Source organism: Bubalus bubalis, chromosome 1 (genome assembly GCF_019923935.1).
Source record: "Bubalus bubalis isolate 160015118507 breed Murrah chromosome 1, NDDB_SH_1, whole genome shotgun sequence".
Lineage (NCBI taxonomy): Eukaryota > Metazoa > Chordata > Mammalia > Artiodactyla > Bovidae > Bubalus > Bubalus bubalis.
The window spans coordinates 80,584,077-80,608,232 of NC_059157.1; the positions used below are offsets into that span (position 1 = coordinate 80,584,077).

General features: G+C 37.4%; 1 pseudogene; it reads right to left on the reverse strand.

Annotated features, from left to right (window-relative positions):
* Window positions 1-505: 505 nt before the first annotated feature.
* LOC112579231 lies at window positions 506-23,978 on the reverse strand (annotated as a pseudogene).
* Window positions 23,979-24,156: the final 178 nt, after the last annotated feature.

Below are 24,156 nucleotides of genomic sequence, written 5' to 3' on the forward strand. Positions count from 1 at the left end.
TACACTGAGGGGAAAGGCTTCAACACATGCCTTTTAGGGGTACACATTCTATCCATAACACTTGTATTGCTGAATCCTTTTTTTCCAAGAAACTGGTTATTCCCCTCCCCCCACACCCTTAATTCTTAAAGTTAAGGAGCACGTTAAAACCACTAGGGGTTGTTCTCAGCCATTCAGTGGCCTGAGCAGTGGGAGCTGCTCATGAGCCTTTGGTGGTGGGCTGAGTACCACCATCTGTGTGTGTGTGTGAGCCACTCAGTTGTGCCTGACTCTTTTTGACCCCACGGACTGTAGCTCACCAGGCTCCTCTGTCCATGGGGATCCTCCAGGCAAGAATACTTACGTGGGTTGCCATTTCCTTCTCCAGGGGATCTTCTTGACCCAGGGATAGAACCCAGTCTCCTGCACTACAGGCAGATTCTCTACCATTTGGGCCACTAGGGAAGCCCCACCACCATCTTTAGTAGAAAACTGTTGAATAGACACAGAGGACTCCTTTGTGTCTTTAGTCTGTGATCTCAGATTGAGTAGTAGTAAACTCAGAAGCTGGACTGGTCCATTTGCCCTGACCTTCCTCCTTGGTCACAGCCTTTTTAGAAATCTCTTTACTATCCCTGCAAAAGCAGATATCAGGCAAGACCTCTTAAGGTTGCTTAGGGGGACACAGTGCCATGTGTGTGCAGAACTTCCTAAGCCAGCATCCTGCACATCAGACCCACTGAGTGAGTTCTCTTGCTATTGCTCAGATAACAATGTCCACATAACAAAGAGGAGAGTCTGTGTTACACAGAGCAATAGCTGTCTGGATCCAGCTTAGTAAAGCTTCCATGAGTGAAGCAGTCACCAGTAGGAGTGGCTCCAGAAGCAGTAGCCAACTTCAGTACAACTCGCTAGCCAATATTCCTGGAGGGTAAGACTCTGATTATCAGTTGTTTTCAATGGCAACAATGACACAGCTGCTGGAAGAAGTTTCTCCCAGGTTCTCTTCAGATTTATGATGTGCTTGCTGTTCAGTCACCCTGTCGTGTCTGACTCTTTGCGATCCTAGGGACTGCAGCACAGTGGCTTCCCTGTCCTTCACCACCTCCCAGAGTTTGCTCAGACTCATGTCCATTGAGCCAACGATGCCATCCAGCCATCTCATCCTCTCACTACCTTCTTCTCCTGCCCTCAGTCTTTCCCAGCATCAGGGTCTTTGCAAATAAGTTGGCTCTTTGCATCAGGTGGCCAAAGTATTGGAGCTTCAGCTTCAGCATTCAGTCTTTCCAATCAATATTCAGGGCTGATTTCCTTTAAGATTAATTAGTTTGATCTCCTTGCTCACCAAGGGACTCTTAAGAGTCTTCTCCAGCACCACAGCTCAAAAACATAAGTTCTTTGGCACTCAGATTTCTTTATGGTCCAACTCTCACATGGGTACATGGACTACTGGAAAAAAAACATAGCTTTGATTATATGGATCTTTGTCAGCAAAGTGATGTCTCTTCTTTTTAATACACTGTCTAGGTTTGTCATAGCTTTTCCAAAGAGCAAGTATCTTTTAATTTTATGGCTGCAGTCACTGTCCACAGTGATTTTGGAGCCCATGGAAATAAAGTCTGTAACTGTTTCTATTTTTACCCCATCTATGAAGTGTTGGTACTAGATGGCATGATCTTAGGTTTTGGGAACTAAGCTTTTATGATGTGGATGCCATCACTTTTCCTTTTGTAGATGTACTGTTCAATTTGGAAGTCCAGATTGGTGCCACCTGATGGGTTCCTGCTACAAGGAATTTGAGGACATATTCTTCCTTCATTTGTAATATATCAAGGATTCTAGACACTGCAAAAATTTCCCTTTGAGTTAAGCTGGGATCCCAAAACAGTGCTGTATGGAACCCTCTCTCAGTAGCACTGAATGGCTTTTTTTTTTTTTTTTTTAATGCATCATTCCTTGATTTCAAAGAGAAATTTGCAACATGGCAAAAATACACATTCTGAAGGATTCACTTCTTCCTCTATGTGACAGTTTCTTTTACTGAAGATGTGTCTCCGTTTCCTTGCTTCAGTGTAGTAACTATGTCCCAAAGGACTCTTGAATTGTCTCCCACTGATTTAGGAAATTGCGTGATCTGGTAGTCAAATGTAGCTCTCTGAGTTCCTGGATTGTAGATTTGCTCTTTAATGGCTCTGATTAAGAATCAATAAAATGGCAAAATAAATATGCACTATTCATCTCCTTTACATGAAGAGGGATGTGAGAAAAGATGTATTTTAGGGATGTGATTTGAGTGTTTTGGCAGCACAACAAACACTGAGACATTCACACTGTTAGAGACAGGTGAAACATATACTATAAAGGCAAAAGAAAGAAGAAAGAAATCCCAATATATGTGTTACTTAATTAGTTGAAAATACTGTAACAGATCATTGGGCAATTTTGTAATCAGATGAGCCCAAGGGACGAATATGATCAAGTTTAAAACAGTTCATTTTCTTTGAATGCAGCTGTATACAATGCCCCAGGAGATACTAGAAGCGATGAAACTACAGCTACTCTTTTAATAACATATTCAATCCCCAAAATCCATGAACAGAAACACATATTGTTATGCTTTGAAGGGTAATCATAGACCCTATGGAGCCCCTTCCAGAGCAAAAAGCAAAGAAGCTGGAAACCTCCCACTAATGACCATCTTAATTGTGTGGCCTTCTTTAGGATGGTCTTTTGAAAGTATTTTTCATTTTTTCTTTGTATCTAAGTTCGTAGGGTTAAACTAATGCTGTGATTGCCATAATTGTTATTTCTCCCCCAGTGATTTTATGGCCAACAAGGGAACATTTAGCACCCACTGATTCTTTGTGGAAAATAATCTATTTAGGGATACTTGCTTCAGTTAAATCTTTTTTTTTTTTTTTAATGCTTCCTTCTTTTATTTTATTATGGAGAAATCTGCACCAAGGCAGAACTGGAGCTTCTGAAGAATTCACTTGCCTCCCTATTTATTCTTTTCTGGAAGTAATAGGCCTCTGTTGATAGCAGCCCAGATGGGTGCTAAGAAAGCAATTATGATTAAAAACATGATGGGAATTCAGAGAGCTGCAGGATGTCTGCAAGTATCAAGGACTCTTGTTAAGGGCTTAATCCCACATTCATTATATGGCTTCTTTTTAGGGATTGTCTATCAGTAATTTCTTGGTTATTAAAAACTTATATTTAACGCACCCTTTGTACAATACACAGACATAATGTGAGTCAGCTCTTTAAACAATATTTGATACATTTTGGTTAGACATAGAAAGATCTGACATTAACAATCTCCCTTTAATGGAAGGAAATTTACTTTGAAAGAACATGGTAAACAAATGAAGTAGGATGATTTTCCTCAGCAGTGTCTGGCATACACATTAAAAACAAATTTCTTTCTCTTCCAGTCCTTCTTGCTAAAGCCAAGTATATTTCCCATAGAGAGGGGAGAAAAACCTGTGTAACTGTAATAGAACTAATTTTTTTTTCAATTATACTTATATATATCTGTTTCTCTCCATATTTTTGAAAGGTAGAGATAAACAGTATCTTAAAGTAAAATTCAGAATTTAAAGTGTAATCTTTACCTCAGAAAATATAGTCCCATAGGGGCCTGCTGCTGCTGCTGCTGCTAAGTCGTGGCAGTTGTGTCCGACTCTGTGCGACCCCATAGACGGCAGCCCACCAGGCTCCTCTGTCCCTGAGATTCTCCAGGCAAGAACACTGGAGTGGGTTGCCATTTCCTTCTCCAATGCATGAAAGTGAAAAGTGAAAGTGAAGTCGTTCAGTCGTGTCCGACTCCCAGCGACCTCACGGACTGCAGCCTACCAGGCTCCTCCGTCCATGGGATTCTCCAGGCAAGAGTCCTGGAGTGGGGTGCCATTGCCTTCTCCTATGTGGCTTTGTTTTATATTGTTTTCATTTCATGAGAAGTTGATGATAATTGTATCTTATTGATGTCAGGAGGTATAGTTAGCAAAATTAACAATTTTCTCAGCCTAGAGAATCTTTAGGACAACTAAAAGACACAACTGGAGAAGGCAATGGCACCCCCACTCCAGTACTCTTGCCCGGAAAATCCCATGGACGGAGGAGCCTGGTAGGCTGCAGTCCGTGGGGTCGCTAGGAGTCAGACACGACTGAGAGACTTCACTTTCACTTTTCACTTTCATGCATTGGAGAAGGAAATGGCAACCCACTCCAGTGTTCTTGCCTGGAGAATCCCAGAGACTGAGAAGCCTGGTGGGCTGCTGTCTATGGGGTCGCACAGAGTTGGACACGACTGAAGCGACTTAGCAGCAGCAGGAGCAGCAAAAGACGCAACAGGGAGCTGAGATCAGTGTTGGCCAATGAATTAATATGTTACTGGATTTTGGAGCATCAAAGAGGACCCTCCCTCCTGGGTGTTAGTTCTTGGTAAGGATACAAAGAAGAATTTGAAGTCCTACCTATGAGAAAAACAAGTTTACTAAGGAAAGAATACCTCAGCGAGAGGTGGGCCAAGCCAAGAAAGGTACTGGTGCTGGAATGATGAGGTACAGTGTTTTCAAGATATGGCTTTTACATATTCATCTAAGGCACTTGGACTGACTATTTTGATTTGACAGTTGCAAGTTACCTAACAACAGGCTCTATTGAGCATGTCTTTCCCATAATTCAGTCTGTTATAATCAGATGTATGTGTGTATTGAGTGTTTATGAGCCCTTAATGGGCTCCCAGCTGCCTAAGGTCATTTGGGGACACAGCTGTGTATCAAGGATTCACATACTGGAGTTGGAGAAGCCCCTATGGTTAGTTTGTATCCAGTGTGTACCTAGGATGCAGGTGACAGAGTTGGAAAAGTCTCTGTGGTTATTTTGTAGAACGGCAACCCGCTCCAGTATTCATGCCTGGAAAATCCCACGGACCGAGGAGCCTGGTGGGCTACAATCCATGGGGTCACAGAGTCAGACACTACTGAGCGACTTCTGTGTGTGTGTGTGAGTTCTCCTGGGCCCTGTTGGCCCCTGACTGGGGTGGGGTTTAGAGATCAGCTTGCATCCTTTTCTGCTAGGCTCAGGCCTAACTTTCTACCTAATAAATAGAGATCAGAAAATATACACTTGTACAGAGATCAATTAAGGATATATGAGGAAATGTAAAAGGACAAAGGAAGTAGCCTGTTGAGGGAAAGTTGAGCCTCTATAAATATTGTAGCTTCTAACTTTTCAAGACTAGAAGTACCTCAAAGCCCCAACTCTAATTCAGAGCAATGCTGGGTTATTAGCAAGGCATGACCACCTAACAAGAGTTATTTATTGTAGGTAAGGTATAAAATCACATGTAAGTTCTGTTTTAGGAAAGATTAAATGTATACACAAACAAGAATAATTATAAAGTTTGGTGACTGCTTAAAGTGAGGTAAAAAGTTCTATCAGGATTCAGAAGAATAAACCATATAGCTGGAGCAATTGAAAGTTTAAACCAAGAGCTGAACTCTGTGATCAGCACCAATTGCATTGCAAGAGTCAATTTGGGACATGTTCTCTTTTATTTGCTAGACATATTTATATACTGAAGGTGAATTTACAGGATGTGAAGAATTATATGATTCTTTATAGATCAGAAGGACAAAAAAAGAACATTAGCAAAATACACCAGATGAAGGAAACTATATTGTAATTAAGGACAAATTCTTTTTAAGAACAGAATGAAAACCTGTTACAGATAGAGTGTTTTGTGGGTGCAATTACATAGAATAACTTAGAAGAAGTCATCTACTTCAGCGAGCCAGTACTGATCCAAGATAAAGAGGTATTCTGGAATGGGCTTTACCACTCATATGCAGTAGACAACATATTTATCTAGGATACAGGATCTTGGGCTTCCATTATTTTTGCCACTAACTAGGTGAGTGGCCTTTAGTAAGATATTTTCCCTCTCTTGTTCTCATATTTTCTCTGTTAAATGGTAGTTTGGGCTAGATGTATTCATTTTACAATTAATTCCTATTTTGTTCTAGGCCCCAAACTTACCCCTACATACTGGTGAATAAAACAAAATTCCTGAAATTTTTTACTTATAGAATGCTAAGATTTTAAACACAAAAAATAATGATATATCAGAAATACTGCAGTCTAGTCAGACCTTGGTGAGGACTTCAGAGCTCCCTCTTAAGCTATTTGTGTTAACTTCATCAAGCTTCTTAACTTTTGTTTCCTTTTGTAATCTGTCTATTGAGAATAATGGTGATAACTGCCAAGTAATGTTTGAGATCCCTCTATATTCACATATGCAACATGCCTACTTCAGTGGCTGGTAGATAATGCTTACTAAATAGTTGCTGGTGACTTTTTCACTTTCTAACTTTTACCCCTCCCTCTGATTATGTATTTCAGACTCTCAGGCATAGTCCTCTCAGTATCAGATCATCCATTTAATTAAGGATAATTCCCTGATTGCCCCAGGGCATTTCTGAGTACTATTTAGAGAGCCTGTACAAAGCAATTTTTTTTGACACAAAATTTAAACTTAGGTCAATTGTTCCTTGCTTCTTTAAAAGATGTGACAGAAGTTTGGAGTTCCTTTTCTCTTAACATAATGATTCTTACATTCTTTATATATATACATATATATATATAGTTTACATATGCTCTTGAGAATGTAACAGAGGTATAGAAGTTAAGAGCCCGCTTCATAGAAAAATGTGCATATGCATGGAACAGCACACAATCTCAACTTGGTTCCAGGCCCCTTGGTCCCCTGAAGTCTTTCCATGTACCCCAGATGGAGAAGATATGATTTTTTTTTTTTTACTATATAAAACTCAAATTTTAATTTGAAATTCATGAATTCCAACTGGTTATGGAGCTTGAATATCATCCTTTACCATTACTAATACCACAAAGGGTAAACTTTGAATCAAGTAGATTTCACAGGGCAAGTGTGAATATTGATTTCAACCCTGCCACATAGCCTTCTGCACACTGAGTGAAGAGACTATTCTGCCCACATTTCAAGGTGAGGTTAATCTACCCCAGTGATAAATACTGAAAACAAGGCACATGGGATCCAGCTGTCCCAAACCACATCCTAGGCTGCTCCTATAAGTGTCCAGGAGAGGAGTTAAATAATATTGATACTTCAGCATGTGGTGATGATTCCCTTGTTGCCACAGAATTGAAACTAGAAGTTATTTGAAGTGTTCAAATCTATGTCAAAAGGCAGATGATTCTGAAAGCCCTACAATCTTGAGTCTTTATAAGTGAAAATCCTTAAAAGTTTAGATCTAAGTGATAGTTTATTTTGTGTAAGTATAAAATACATAAAAAGTCTAAGCTTTATTAAAGTGAAAGTGTCATATTTTTTCTTTTTATGTAATGTATGAGCTCTACATCAGATTTTTATTTATTTAACATATTTATGGAATATCTTATTCAAATTGGTTTGTGTTCAATTGCCTATCACAGACTATTCCCACTAAATATAGTGCTTAATCTCTTTTAGATTCATTTTCAGAAGATATTCTTATATTGTGGACATCATTTCCTAATCCAGCCTGAATGTACTTAGAAAATATCTAAAAATTTATTTTTAAATATAATAAGAAAATGTTTTAAGATATTATTATGTCATGTTTTGACTAATTTTTAATGAGATATTATTCCACTTCAAAGATGTATTGTTTTAGTGATCTTATATTTCAAAACATATTAAAAATTGACATATTAGTTAAAATTTCTGTGAGAATTTAAAGTTTTGATTCGTTACATAAGAAGAAAACATAAAAATTGTCTTCCACATCACCCTCTATGGTAATTACTAAGAAATATTTCTAGGAATGGATATATAATTTCTTTTAAGTTCTATTGAAAAATCCATGTAAAACCTCAAAAAAAGTTACTTTTTTAGTCTAGGTATAATATTTAATGTCACTGATGTTAGCAATCTTAAACTGTGCGTTAAAAACATTGCTTCATGTAACACAGACAAATAATTCAATTTTTACTTTTGGTGAGCATCAGTTTGAATCTTCTAAACTCAAGTTCAAAATTACAATTATTATATTGCACCAGAATTAAGTATATGTACTACTGACTTCCAAAATTAAATAAAAAAGGAAATGATTTCTTAATGTTCATCTTCCAATTCAGAAATATAAGCCTCAGAAATTATTTGATGCTCAAATGTCACTCTGCTTAAATGAAGATAAATGGTTCACCCAATATATTCTCTGTAGACATTTGATCTTTGCTTTGAAAAAAGGAACAGTTCACTGAAAGCACACGAGCAATTAGGTAAATGCATTACACGTATAGGTTTAATCCTGAAAACAACACTATGTGGGAAAAGATGTTGCCATTTTAAAAGTCTTCTGTAAATGTGTTATCATAACATTAAATATATTTTAAATATAATTTATACTATATTAAAAATACCCATATCCATAATTTAAAAAATAAAAAAGAAAGAGAAAAAAATATGAAGACAGTGAGACTCACTTCACCTTTTTGGGAAGGTAAATACTTCCTAAGACTGGCAGAATGGAGAAGTGAAGCTATGGTCTCTTGACTCCAAATTCTGATCTCTTGTCCACATCCATTATAAACATCATATTAAAGGTCTTCTCTAGTCCCACAACTTTTGAATGTTGCAAAAACATTAAAACATCTTACTACAAAAAGGCATCATACCACTCTAGTGACAAGTATGGCTGTGGAACAAGACTGCCTTGATTAGATTCCTGACCCCACACTCAGTGGCTTAAATTAACCTCTCAGTTCTTCAGTTCCTAAACCTGCAAAATCAGCATCGTCATAATGCTAGTTTCATAGACATATTACAGGAATGAAATGAAATTAGATCAATGGACAATACATGGAAATTATTAATAAGGGCCTTGACATTCTCAATCATAAAGTAGGATCCAACTCTTTGCAACCCTATGAACCCAGAGCCCACCAAGTTCCTCTGTCCATGGGAGTTTCCAGGCAAGAATACTAGAGTGAGTTGCCATTTCCTTCTCCAAGGGCCCTGGCAGATAATTGATATTCAGTATATGTTAACTGTTAATATGATTAACTATTATTATTGAATATCTTTCCTTCACATGTCATGTTGACCTATAGAGAATGCAAGTTTTTTGTCAGATAAAAATCATTTTATGTTTTTCCATAACTCTCTAATACCCCTGAATCTTGTTATAGAAACTAAATATATAGGTTTCCTTCCATCACCCTCCAAGGCAACAAACTACATAATTTTTATCTGGACATGAGTATTTAATATTGAAAAATATTCTATTCTTTGAAAACCCAGCCAAAGTCTAACACCTCTACAGAAAGAAAGAAAGGAAAAAGAAAAAAACTAAAGAAAAGAAACAAAGCCCTTGAAGCTGGACATTTACATCACCTCTAAGAGTGCAAATAATAATGCCTCCTTCACAGATTCCCTGCCAACACCTTTTCCTTTAACTGGGCGTACCAAGCTGTTTACCATATGGGTGTTATTTAGCCATTTCAATTGCCCAAGACCAAACTGAATGGCACCCACACAGACACAAATGTCCACACATTTTGTAATTTGAAATATTGAATAATAGTTAATACTATTCCGGATGAAAGACAAATGCTTTACCTTTTCATTTAATATTCTAATAGTATTTGCCAAAATACTTCTAAAGACTTTTTCTTAAACTATTCAAAATCTTTGGCTTTTCATTTTACCAGATTTTTTTTAGTTTTCAAGAAACAAATTTTCATCCATTCTGAGATTTTTCCTCATAATGAATGGCTTCACATTTTAAGTTAATATTGCTCCTTGCTTTGTTATTTGTGTTATTGCAAAACACTGCTATAGATGACTAGCAGAATGATCTAAAGTCAATTTCCTAAGGAATAAGATTTGTTGTTTTAATGATATATGATCATGCCACTGGCTGCACCCCCCTCTGTAATAGAGAAACTGTTTTACCTATATAGCCCATCAATTCATGTTTAGTAAACAATAAATTTATTTAATAAATATTAATTTACTGTAAACAACAGTAAACAATAATTTATACTCTAAACTGTCAACAAGGTAATAATAGTATAAAGTAAAAAAGTAATAGGAATAAAATAATGAAAGAAAATATGGTTATTTCAAATGAATTAGTTTTGACTGGAGAGGAGTCAGAGGGTTTCAACTCATTAGCCAACATTTTATCAAATTTTAAAGTAGAACATCTTTAAAAATCCATGGACTGTTAGACTAGGATAGGACCATATAATGCTTATATTTAATATCTCTCCCAATGCCCAAAATTATCTTTTTATATCTTCTGTTTATTCTATACTTTGTTCAACTGAATAGAAAAAAAAAAAACCTATGAACAAACAGCAATAGAAATCCCTGTGTGATTTAGTCAAATCATTTTACCTGTTTGATCTTTGTTTGCACTTTTATAAAAATAAAATAATTGAACTAGTAATCTCTGAGTACCTTCAAATTATTAGGTTTATGCCTTTCTACTTCTAACAGTGAAAAACTCACTATATTTTTTGATAATCCAAAGGAAAAAGCTCAAATTTTAAGAATATTCTTGACTCCCTATATATTTTGTCCATTGGTTCACTATATGACAGTGACCCAAGGAGCCACAGTTATTCACATGTCCTCAGGCCTGCTGGTATGCCATCCTCCCACCATATTTCTCTTTTCCAAGATAAATAGAAATAAAATGTAACACATTGATTTTAAAGATAACACATGAACTGTATTCAGTGAAATCTTGAGTTTTAGATGTTGAAAGTTTTGGCTTTAACATTCATCAGGGCTGTATTCTGGTCCCCTAAGTGACCATTTATTTATTTAAGCATTTCATGATCTTCAAATATTTCACAGGGTCTTGTTACTCAATAACACACAACTGACCAGTGGTCTTCATTATGATTCCTTTTTATATTTTTCAGTGGCTTTGGAGAAAATCCAAAATTTCTAATATTCACTGGGGAATGGATAACCTGACTTCAGCTCACTGGTTTTACTATTTCTCACCTCACAAGTTTTGGTCAAGCACAAAATTGACTCTGTCTCTGAAACCAGAAGCTGCTGTTTCTTACTTTACTGCTTGAAGTTATTGCTTCTTCACCATCTGGTTTGTCATCATTCTTTTAAGCCAGCCTCCCAGAAAGCCTCCTTTTGCCTTTCTTAATGCCATAGGATGAGTTTGGGGTCCCTTCTGTGACCCCATATCTTTCAATGTAAATATTGTATCATTAAACTTACCACAGTGATTTATAAATACTGCTTCTATGATTCTTATTTCTCTTCTAGATTCTAAGCTATTGAGAGTAAGAACTCTTGTTTTCCTCATCTCTATATCCCTCAGGCTTAGAACAATGTTTGGCACATAGCAAACTCTGTTAAGTATAGGATGCACATCTGAATCAGTAGTAAATATCTATCAAATAGGGCAAATTGCCAGCATATGATAGATATTTGATCCATCTGTGTAAGAAATATCATTGATCTGTGCAGGATCTGTAACAGAGGCATTAAAACAATAAAAAATAGGCACTTATTTATATTGCCAGATAATCTGACACTTAACTTGAAGAAACATTGTGACACATGGCGGATGTTTATCATCATCATGTAGACTGTTCCAGTTTCAAAGAGCATTACAAGTGATGCAACTTGAAAGTGGGAGGAAAGCTGCACATCTTTGAAGCCCCCCCTGGGCTCTGTTCTTGGAAGGGGATGGAAAATGAAGGAGAAACTGTATAGAGGGCTGTGCACACTTGCCAGGGTAGCTATGCTCAGCCACTCTCTAGTCCTGCCAAAGTGGAGGTGGTACATGGAGCATGGTCTGCAAAACAGCAGATGAGGTTGGTTTGGTCCCCATGGAAACCAGATCTCCCATTGAGAAGTAAACATATTTGGTACTTTTGTAATCAGTACCAATCAAAAGTGAAAAACAATCCATTTTTATTGTACTCATATTGTCTTAAGAGAATAGATATTTGAAGTCAGATTCACCAGTGTATACTTCCGTTTCTAACACAGACTTTATCAAGTTTTGGCTCTGACATGAGATTTTAAAAGTTTCTCACAAACTCTGTGATTTAGCTTTATATAGAACTATTGGGAAGGAAATATAGTTAAATGACCAAATAGCTAAAATGTGTATTTAAGTATACAGTTGTCCACTCCAGAACTTCACTTATAGACAAACACGTCTCAGTATCACAAGTCTTCTGCAATGAAAATAATGATAAGTGAATCTAAATAAGGAGGATCCTTGTCATAGGACACATGACATCACTTCAGTGAACCTTTAAAATGTGTGTTAAACTTCCAAGAATAGTGGAAAGTACTGTGTTTAATCCTAATATATTTATTAGACAGTCTTTGTGTTGTGTTAGTTGCTCAGTCATGTCCAACTCTCTGTGATCCCCTGGACTGTAGCCTGCCAGGCTCCTCTGTCCATGGGATTCTCCAGGCAAGAGTATTGGAGTGGATTGCCATTCCCTTCTCCAAGACAGTCTTTAAGAACCGTTGAAGAAAATATTCAATCCTGTTCCTTGAAAGTTTCCCTCTGAACATTACATTTTCAGGTGAAATAATACTCTTTCTATTCTCATTAGTCAGAAGGCTTGGTTGGTGTAAAGATGAGATACATGTCAGTGAATAGTAGATATCTAGAAAATTCTAATGTCCTGCCACAATAGGAATTTTATAATTTCTTATGTAATACATAAAAAACCTCATATATACACTCTAATTTTGGAAAACTAAAACTTTGCTTTCTTGATTATGTATTTATGAAGCTATAGCACTGAGGTACAAAATGAAAGGTTAGTTCACTAACTAAACATTAGAGTCTAAATGAAACTAAACACTTGGATATTCTAAATAATGGGATATTTGGCATATTATAAACAAAGAATACAGATATAGTCTCCCTCACTTTTAATATGCAACTTTCAGCATTGTTTAAGTAAAAGCAAAATAATAGGACAATTCCCATAAATATGAATCCACCCTAATACATTTATATGTGAAGTCTACAAAATGCTATGTCTAAAACTTGGCAGATTTGTCTAATTAATCCCAACACACTTGCCAATCTTATATAAGATTGTTCTTTTTACATCATTTATAGAAATTGGCATGCATGTGTTTATAATATCTCATAAACACTAAGAATTCTTGCTGCTGTCTATTTACTAGGTTTGGATAAATTTTAAAGGGACATATTCCAAATGTGCTGTTGTCATGGCTGATGATGATATTGTAGAAAATTTTCTAATATTTTTGTTGGAAATGTCAATAGAATTTCATATCATGTTCCAATATAACATAAAGTTCAAATTTATTGCAACTATCTTAGCAAACTTAAAAAAAAGAAAAAACCAAGATTGAAAAAGCAACCGTCTCACAGATAAGCACTTTCCATGTGTACATGCTGTTCTGGAACAGAGCATTTCAAAGATGGCCTATGAAAGCTGAGACAAGGACAAACCTCAGCTGCAGGGGTTTCTGACCTTGCTTATTACTAGGATTGAAGGGTCCAGAGATAGGAGGGATTTTTTTTTTTTTCAGCCTATTTGCCCAAGTTCTTTACAATTAGTTTCTTAATACACCGCCCTGCTCCAGTACCCGACCACCTACGCAGGCTTCGGTCAAGTACAATGTTCCAATGTCCTCCTCTAACTCTGACCTTACTCCCTGTCATAGTACATTCAGGCTGCTTTGGCAAATTACCATAGACTGAGTGGCTTATAAACAACAGAAATGTATACAACAAGGTACTACTGTAGAGCACAGGGAGCTATATTCAATATCCTAAGACAAACCATAATGGAAAAGAACATAATAAAGATTGTATATATGTGTATGACTAAGTCACTTTGCTGTACAGCAGAAGTTAACACAACAGTATAAATCAACTATAGTTCAATAAATATATATATTTATAAAGAAATTTATTTCTCACAGTTCTGAAGGCTGCGAAGTCAGAGTTCAAGGTGCTGGCAGATTCAACATTTGGTGAGAATCCACTTTCTGGTTCAAAGATGACTTTCTTTTTACTTTGTCATCACTTGGTAGAAGGTTTGAGTGAGCTCCCTGGGTTCTCTTTCATGAGTGCACTAATCCCACTCATGAGGGCTGCACTCTCAAGACCTAATAACCTCCCAAAAGCACCATCTACCAATGCCATCCTATCAGGGATTAAGTTCAACCTATGAATTATGTGGGGACATAAACATTCAGTTTATGCACTCCTTTACCTTACTTCCTTTTGCATGTTCTACATATTTCAAGAAACACTTATTTTGCTGGAAAAGGGCATAATAAAATTAATATATAAATACCATTATCATAGAACCCTAATAATTAATTTGCCATTTAATTCAATGACCTTTCCAATTACAGGCGGTCACCATACAACAATATCGAATAAATGGTTCCCCAACACAGGTGTTTTCTGCATTTGGCAAAAAATTAAAATTCATTTCCAAAATGAGGTCAGACCTGAAAAGTTATTTCTTCTCAACTAGCCAAAAATTTGGTTGCTGTGAGTCTTAGAATCGAATTCAATTACATATACTCTATGACTTAAATAGTTTGGGGATTTTTGTTGTTGTTATTTAACCACTTCACAGTCCCTATCTTCTATCATTTATTATATTGGTTAATGTCCAGAGAGGAGACAGAAAACTCAACAGTTATTCTAACACAGATAATATAAAAAATTGTTAATGGATTTAAAGTTGATTAAGATACAAAGGCAAAAGTGGAGCACTAGGTTATTGCAGTGGGAGCAACTGGAGGAAACAGCAACCACATGTAGGGCTGGAAAACAAACAGAAGACAGTGAAATTATTAAAACTGAGATGCTTTGATGACGGACCTCTGAGCTGGCGCTGGTTCTTAGCCCAGAAAAGGGACTTGAAGCGGCTGGAATTCAGACCTCTGTGGAGGGGGACTAGCCCACAAGTTTTGGTGTTTCTAAAGAGGTGCAGAGGAGGCTGCTTCTAAAAGTATTCAAAAAAACTGCAAACTGAATTCAGCTGGTGTGATTGGAACCAACTATCACCTTAGTAAGGACTTCCCTGGTGGCTCAGATGGTAAAGAATCTGCCTGCAGTACAGGAGACCTGGGATTGATCCCTGGCTCGGGAAGATCCGCTGGAGAAGAGAACAGCAACCCACTCCAGTATTCTTGCCTGGAGAATCCCATGGACAGAAGAGCCTGGCAGGTTACAGTGCATGGAATTACAAAGAGACGGGACTGACCAGCGAACACTAGAGTGAAGTAATAAAGCTGGAAAGATGCTGACTACAGTAGAAAGCCAGTGGAAACAGGAGGAAACAGCAAGTCCCTTTTTCTTTTTCTAAGTTTTTTGCCTTCCTTTAGCATCCCACTCTGGAGAAGGCAATGGCAACCCATTCCAGTACTCTTGCCTGGGAAATCCCGTGGACAGAGGAGCCTGGTAGGCTACAGTTCATGCGGTTGCGAAGAGTCAGACACAACTGAGCGACTTGACTTTCACTTTTCACTTTCATGCATTGGAGAAGGAAATGGCAACCCACTCCAGTGTTCTTGCCTGGAGAATCCCAGGGACAGAGGAGCCTGGTGGGCTGCCATCTATAGAGTCGCACAGAGTTGGAGACGACTGACGTGACTTAGCAGCAGCAGCAACAGCAGCAGCAGCAGCCCACTCAGAGGTTAAGAGGAAGCCAGCTACCCATCCAAAAGTGTGGTTTGTGGTGTCCCAGCCCAAACGTTAATGACGATGTATATGGCGGTGGGTGTTGAAACTGGGAGACAATCACTAAACAACTGACACACTTATTTCACTGAACTTTAAGTTATTTGTGTGGATAACTGTCTCTTCAGCCTAAATATTCCTCCTTGAAAGCAGGAAATGTATTTGCATCCATCCCATTATGTGGCATAGTATTTGATATAATGTTGTTGCTGTTGTTATTGTGCAGTCACTAAGTCTTGTCTTGAATCTTTGTGACCTCATGGACTGTAGCCTATGAGGCTCCTCCATCCTCTACTATCTCCCAGAATTTGCTCAAATAGTTGATGTTAAAAAAGTATATGGTTAATGAATAATGGCCTATGTTTATCTATATTTAATATTATTCTGTTAGAAACAACAGTTATTCTAGTTTTAGAATTTTAATTCAATCTCCCTCCCTCCATAATGATGGATCTATTAGTTATCATTGCCAGCTTAGTGGTAATCAGCAGATTTAATATGTATTACCTATTTGCATAATAAATTGATGGGAAATATACTGTCAGTCCTCTCACTTAAGAGGACATAAAGATCACCTGGATTAAAAGATCAGCTAGTTAAACAAGTTTACCACAGAGATTCTGATAGAGCAGGCCCTGTGTAGGACTTGAGAATTTGTGTTTCTAACAAATTCACAGCTATGCTGATGCTCATCCATGGACCACATTTTAATTTTATACTGCTTTAATACAAGGTTAGAATGCGGCAGCCTTTAAAAACTGCTTTACACTTTAGTTCGATAAAATATTTATTGAACACATTGTATGTATAAATTACCCTGTTGGGAACTGCAAAAAATCCAGCAACAATTAAGATATGTTCTCTCAAGGAATTTATAATTTAATAACTTCGTATAATACATAAAAACTTTAAATAGGGACTAAAAAAATGTAATTAAAGTTCTTTGGGACACACAGAGGAAAAAATAATAATGGATTTTTTTCGTTTAATTTTTTTGTTTGTTTAAAATACTGCAGTTGACATTGGGAAGTTGATTATAAGTCATGCTTTACTCATTTTTATCTGTTCATAGTAGATGGATGATATGATCAGAATTTCCCACTACTTATCAGTATTATCTGGCTTTAAGTATTTCTTATGTACATCAATAATATCATCTTCTTATAGAGAGTTTAACTGATCTGTTTACCAAAAAGATGTTATTTTAAGACCAATAATTAGGGATGTATTATTGGTATATTTTTGAAAAAATTGAAAAAAAATTAATTTTTTAAAATATAACATTATTCACATGTTTTGTTTATCATGATTTTTATTTTTCTTATCAAGAAAGAAACAAATAGCTTTAAGATTAACTTAAATAGAAAGATATTTGGATGAATAATGCGGCATGTTGAAAAAAGTTTACAAAAATTTAAAAGAATATAATATGGTACAAGCACTGTTTTATCTCAGTTTGAAATAATATGTAAAATGCTAGCAATCTGTACATCATAGAACAAGCATTCATTTTCTTGTTTTTGGTATGTGTGCTCAGTCACTCAATCATGTCCAACTCTTTGTGACCCCACTGACTGTAGCCCACCAGGCTCCTCTGTCCATGGAATTTTCCAAGCAAGAGTACTGGAGCAGGTTGCCATTTACCTCTCCAGATGATCCTCCCAACCCAGGGACCGAACCCGAGTCTCTTGAATCTCCTGCACTGGCAGGTGGATTCTTTATCACTGTGTCGATATATTGAACCCTTAATCTTTTATTGCCTATTATTTGTTAAAATATTAAAGAGCATTGAACAGGCTAATATTATAATGTAAAGTCTTCCCATCTGAGAATTAATTGTGGTTGAAATATGGCAAAAATGGTTCTAGTACTTAACAATGCAGATATGGTAATTCTAAGGTAGCAAGTTTATCATCATCTAGATTCAGTCCAGATTATCATACAGTAAGTTAAACTTAAGTGTCCCCCTTAAAAATGACTCTGCATATTTGATGGTTATTTGGCAAAGCTATCTCCTTGACTCCTTCACCAAAAAAGAATTACCTCACCAATAACAAAGTCTTGGACATACTGTCTTTACGGACTGATCCTATACTCTGGTTCTCATTGTATGTCTGTGGTGAAAGGTCACTTAAAACAGATACATGTACTATGTGTGTCTGTACATGCATGTGTATGTTTCCCCGTCCTGGTATCGTGCTTCTCCTAGATATGCAGGTACACTTACACAATGGGATGTTCGCTATTCTTTTCATTACTTGGTACTTAAATGTAAATTGCAGTGGGTGACTTTTAACCTTGGGGTAAAAGGAGGCAGGTCCTGAGTCTGTTATGATCCATCTAAGTCAGTATTTCTCAAGCTTGATAAAACACTGAAATTTCCTGGGAAACAGAGGGTCTCAATTTTTTTGGTAATAATCTTCCCAGATGATTATAAAGCATAGTCAAGTTTTCAGCTTGTTATTTTAAAATTAAAAACGAGGTGTTTTTGTTTTATCACCACATTCTTGCCACTTTCCCATCCGAATCTGTTTACTTGAATCCAATCTTTGATTAAGACAGGCATTGAGTTCTTTAGTGATGGCAAAAAGAGCTTATCCTTCATTCTATAACAGTGAGCATATTTGGGGGATGTTTTAATTCAGAAGAATAAATAATTGTTTGTGCCAACTCTATGTAAGACATTGTGCTAGTTACCACTAGAAATACAAAGATGAATTTGATGGGGCATTTGCAATCAAGGAGCTTGAAATTTGTGGAAAGAGAAACATGCACAAAGATTTTTCATATTAGAAAAATTTTAAGGCAGTTTTCACAACAATGGCTACATATTTGAATCACCTGGTAAGTTAAAAAAAAAAAATACTGATGACTAGTCCCACCCCTAGAAATGCTGATATTAAATCTGAACTGCATCAGAAGTCTTTAAGTGTTTCTCCAGTCAGTAATTCTCCAGGGTTCACAGCAAGATTACAAAGTGCTACAACAATGGGGAAAGGAAAGTTCTTTGAGGAAGTTCAGTTCAGTTCAGTTGCTCAGTCATGTCCGACTCTTTGCGACCCCATGAGTCGCAGCACGCCAGGCCTCCCTGTCCATCACCAACTCCTGGAGTTCACTCAGACTCACGTCCATCAAGTCAGTGATGCCATCCAGCCATCTCATCCTCTGTCGTCCCCTTCTCCTCCTGCCCCCAATCCCTCCCAGCATCAGAGTCTTTTCCAATGAGTCAACTCTTCGCATGAGGTGGCCAAAGTACTGGAGTTTCAGCTTCAGCATTATTCCCTCCAAAGAAATCCCAGGGCTGATCTCCTTCAGAATGGACTGGTTGGATCTCCTTGCAGTCCAAGGGACTCTCAAGAGTCTTCTCCAACACCACAGTTCAAAAGCATCAATTCTTCGGCACTCGGCCTTCTTCACAGTCCAACTCTCACATCCGTACATGACCACAGCAAAAACCATAGCCTTGACTAGACGAACCTTTGTTGGCAAAGTAATGTCTCTGCTTTTTAATATGCTATCTAGGTTGGTCATAACTTTCCTTCCAAGGACTAAGCATCTTTTAATTTCTTGGCTGCAGTCACCATCTTTGAGGAAGAGGTAGCATTTAATATTAATAGAAACTAATCATCATGAGCTTACTATATACTCAAATCTTTACATGATTTAACTTAGCCATCACAATGACCCTTAAAACTGGGTCATAGAAAACAAAGTAAATGGAATCTTAGAAAACTTGAATAACTTACCCAAAGCCAACCATCTGGTGGAGCCCAAACTGGAACCCAGAGATTCTGACTTCAGGACTTCTTCTTTCAAATGCTGTGTTATTCTTCCTAAAGAATGGAAATTTAGGAAGTAAATGAATGAAAAAACCCTTCAGGAAAATAGCTTGGAGTAACATTAACAGGCAAGGGCCCTGGAGCCAGCCTTCTTTTCCTTTGCATCTTGGCTCTCCCACAGCTTCCTTGGTGGCTCAGATGGTGAAGAGTCCACCAAAATTTCAGGAGACCCAGGTTCAATCCCTGGGTAGAGGAGATCCCCTGGAGAAGGGAACAGCAACCCATTCCATCATTCTTGCCTGGAGAATTTCATGGAAAGAGGAGCCTGGTGGGCTACAGTCCTCTGGGTCACAAAGAATCAGACATGACAGAAACTTTTACTTTCACACATTTTCACATTCTCCAGGCTTTATTGGTGACTAGTCACTTCCCTAGATTCTCTGTGCCTCAGTTTCCTCTTATATACAAGGGATAATAAGATCAATTGCTTGAGTTGTTGTGAGGACACAATGAGTTACTACATTAATATTAGCAATCATAATTATTGTTTTGAGGAAAAGAAAAACTACTGGAAAACTGAAATGCCTGGCTGTCGGATGATTGAAGATCTGGTGTTTTAAATCATGAGGAGTAGAGTGGCCTATAGTTAGCATGAATATAATTCTAGGTTTGTATCTATTTTCTTATAATACTGATAGTGCCTGTTTTTTCTTAAATGTGGGGCAATAAGGAGAAGATCTATCATAATGAAAACATACAGGCATACCTCTTTTTATTGAGCTTTAGAGTTATTGCAGTTTTTACACAAATAGGAGGTTTGTGGCAATCCTGCATTATCAGATGATAGCATTTTTTAGCAATAAAGCATTTCAAAAATTAAGGTATGTTCATTGTTTTATTAAACATAATGCTACTGTACACAATTGACTACAGTATAGTATGCTGCTGCTGCTAAGTCACTTCAGTTGTGTTCGACTCTGTGCGACTCCATAGATGGCAGCCCACCAGGTTCCCCCATCCCTGGGATTCTCCAGGCAAGAACACTGGAGTGGGTTGCCATTTCCTTCTCCAATGCAGGAAAGTGAAAAGTGAAAGTGAAGTCACTCAGTTGTGTCCGACTCTTCGCAACCCCATGAACTGTAGCCTACCAGGCTCCTCCATCCATGGGATTTTCCAGGCAAGGGTACTGGAGTGGGGTGCCATTGCCTTCTCCGACAGTACTTAGTATAAATACAACTTTACATGCACTGGGAAAGCATAATGTTTGTACAACTCACTTTATTGCCCTATTCACTTTATCGAAGTGGTCTGGAACAGTACCCACAATATTTCTGAGGTACACCTGTGTCATGCTGTAACAGACCAAGTGAAGGGTTTAGAGGGAGAACCATTCAGTTGGACTTTGAGTTAAGAAGGGCCATAAACAGAAAAAAATAAGATCTGTGCTTTATAAAGATAACTCCAGCCACAGTGTGTTGGATGGATTGCAAATTGTAAAATTTGACAATTTCAAAATGCAAAGTGGTGTAAACACATGCTTTGAGAAATATAGTGGGCACTTGGGTACATAAATCAAGGGGAAAAGATTGAGAATGGGATATATCCTAGGAAAACTGGACCTTTAATCTTTGAAGTCAGGGATCAAGCCAGGAATTGTTTCATTATTAAGGCCATGTGTATCCTGAAACACTCAAAAAGACCCAGCCTCAATATGTTTGGCCAAATTGCCAGTGGTGTGTGGGTTTGGATTTTTCTCACTCCAGGAAATTATAACAATTCAGACCAGACTAGAAAACACAGGGTCATATCTCATCATTTATGGCACATGGCCTGGGAATGGGGACTAAGTGGTCAAGCTCAACTGTGTAATAGTGGAAAGGAGAAAAGAGATAGTGTGAATGGAGAAAGGAGACCAGAAAGAGAGGTGATTGCCATCAGATCCTATAAAAAATAACTGCCATTCATTTAAATGAACAGGGAGAGTGGCTCGTAGGGAACAGTAAGTCCCATTGTTTTCCTTACTTTGGTGATTTTCACATGGATAAGATACGTCAGCCCAAGATTCTTTAAAAAGAACATATCACCTCTCACATAACATTCCAGAAACATGGCAAATAACAAGTGTGACTGCAGAGTGAACCTATGACTGGAAATTGAAGCCAGAATTTCTGCATTCCTTGCAAGTACCCATAGTTCCTTTAATTACACTCAGGGTTTGTAAACAGGAAAGTGCTTCATAGATGTAGAGAATCCAAGAGGTAATCCAAAAAACAAAATAAAATAAATATATGGTCTGGCACCACCAAACCAGATTAAAGCAACATTATTTACTAAGGAAGAGAAATATTTTGGAAAAATAGTAGTAATGATGGAATCACAAGCAAAATGCTACTTATTTGTGACTGAGGGAGAGATTGTCAATTTTGATAAATGTAACAAAGATGAAGGAAATAAAATGAGGGAAATGACTTACATTTTAAAATTACACTTTTAAGAGAAAAAAATATTTATCTACCTATCATCACATTGAGAAGAGTGAAAAAGTTGGCTTAAAGCTCAACATTCAGAAAACTAAAATCATGGCATCTGGTCCCATCACTTCATGGGAAATAGATGGGGAAAGAGTGGAAACAGTGTCAGACTTTATTTTGGGGGGCTCCAAAATCACTGCAGATGGTGATTGCAGCCATGAAATTAAAAGACACTTACTCCTTGGAAGGAAAGTTATGACCAAACTAGATAGCATATTGAAAAGCAGAGACATTACTTTGCCAAAAAAGGTCTGTCTAGTCAAGGCTATGGTTTTGCCAGTAGTCATGTATGGATGTGAGAGTTGGACTGTGAAGAAAGCTGAGCACCGAAGAATTGATGCTTTTGACCTGTGGTGTTGGAAAAGACTCTTGAGAGTCCCTTGGACTGCAAGGAGATCCAACTAGTCCACTCTAAAGGAGATCAGTCCTGGCTGTTCATTGGAAGGACTGATGTTGAAGCTGAAATTCCAGTACTTCAGCCACCTCATGCGAGGAGTTGACTCATAGGAGAAGACTCTGATGCTGGGAGGGATTGGGGCAGGAGGAGAAGGGGACGACAAAGGATGAGATGGCTGGATGGTATCACTGACTCAGTGGATGTGAGTTTGAGCGAACTCCAGGAGTTGGTGATGGACAGGGAGGCCTGGCCTGCTGTGATTCATTGTCACAAAGAGTCAGACACGACTGAGCAACTGAACTGAACTGATCATCACATTTCCAAACTTTCCTTTGAGAGAGAGAGAAAAAACATCCTAGAGTCCATTATTTTGATGATTATTGAAAATATTTTTTTACATTTCTCTTCCATCTATTTCTACTATTAAATATCTCCATCTTGTTTTACTAATTCATGTTTGTCTAAATTTTTAGGTTTTACAGGCTCATTAGAATTGTTTTGTCTCTTATCCAGATTTCCATCTATGTAACTTTAAGAAATCTCTGATGCCAATATGAAACTCATAAAATTTGGTAGTGAATCAGACCAACAGTTTAGGAGGTAGTTTCAGGGAAAGTTCAGTTGTATTTAAAAACATCTGCAAAGTACTTTTTCCCTGGAGCATCCAGAAGGCACACATGAAGTTGATTGAGACTATTAGACATGAAGTATTTCAATCAAAGTTATCATTCCACCACAAGTAATCATTTGTTCCACTTATTAGCAATTAACATGTGGCTTATCACATGATTCATTAGCACACTTCTGCTGGTATCCAATTTGCTTTCCCAGAATTCCTCTCACACTCCCTGGCAGGAAGTCACCATGGTGACATCTGTTTCTTGTAGAGCTATCAAGAACGATAAGCCACTTCTTGTGTTGCTTAAGTCATAGATTCTTTCCCCTTTTCTCCAACAGCTAATACGTTCTTTTTCTGCCATATGGAAAAGATAAATACCAGAACTTAAAATATCAGAATAAAAGAGAAATGAGAATGAAACTCTTTGAACATTGACTATGAAGGAAATACTTATGGAGTGTGTTCAAAGGTGTTGGACTCTTTGTGTTATTTTTATTAAATTAGTGACCACATCAAAAGTATGTTGGCTAGCAAAAATTTTCCTTTAGTCAGTCTATTCAAATATTCAAATGGACACAAACTGTTAAAACCATACACTTTTTTTAATTTATTGCTACGTGATAAACACCCAAAACTTAGTATCTTGAAATTTCATTGTTATTATCCTAATGAATCTGGGGCTTGACTGAGCTCACAGGGTGGTCTCAGATGAAGTCTTCTGTACCCTTGCAGTGAGATATCAGCAGGAGATATACTCATCTGAAGACTCGACAGGACTATATAGCCATAAGGGTTCACTCATGTGCCTGACAGTTGAAGTTTGTTGGCTCTAAGTTTAGCTGGTGTTATAAACTTTAACATCTTAAACCTACCTCTCCATGTGCCATGGGCTTCCCACGGCATGGTAGCTTGGTTTCAAGATGGAGTGTCCAAAGAGCAAGTGTCCCACAATACCTAGGCAATAAGACACAAGTTTCTCGTGATCCAGATTCAGGAGTCATATGGCATCTCTTCTGTTATATTCTAGTTTTCAAAAGTAAGTTACAGTGTCAACTTAAGTTCAAGAGGAAGGGACCACCCA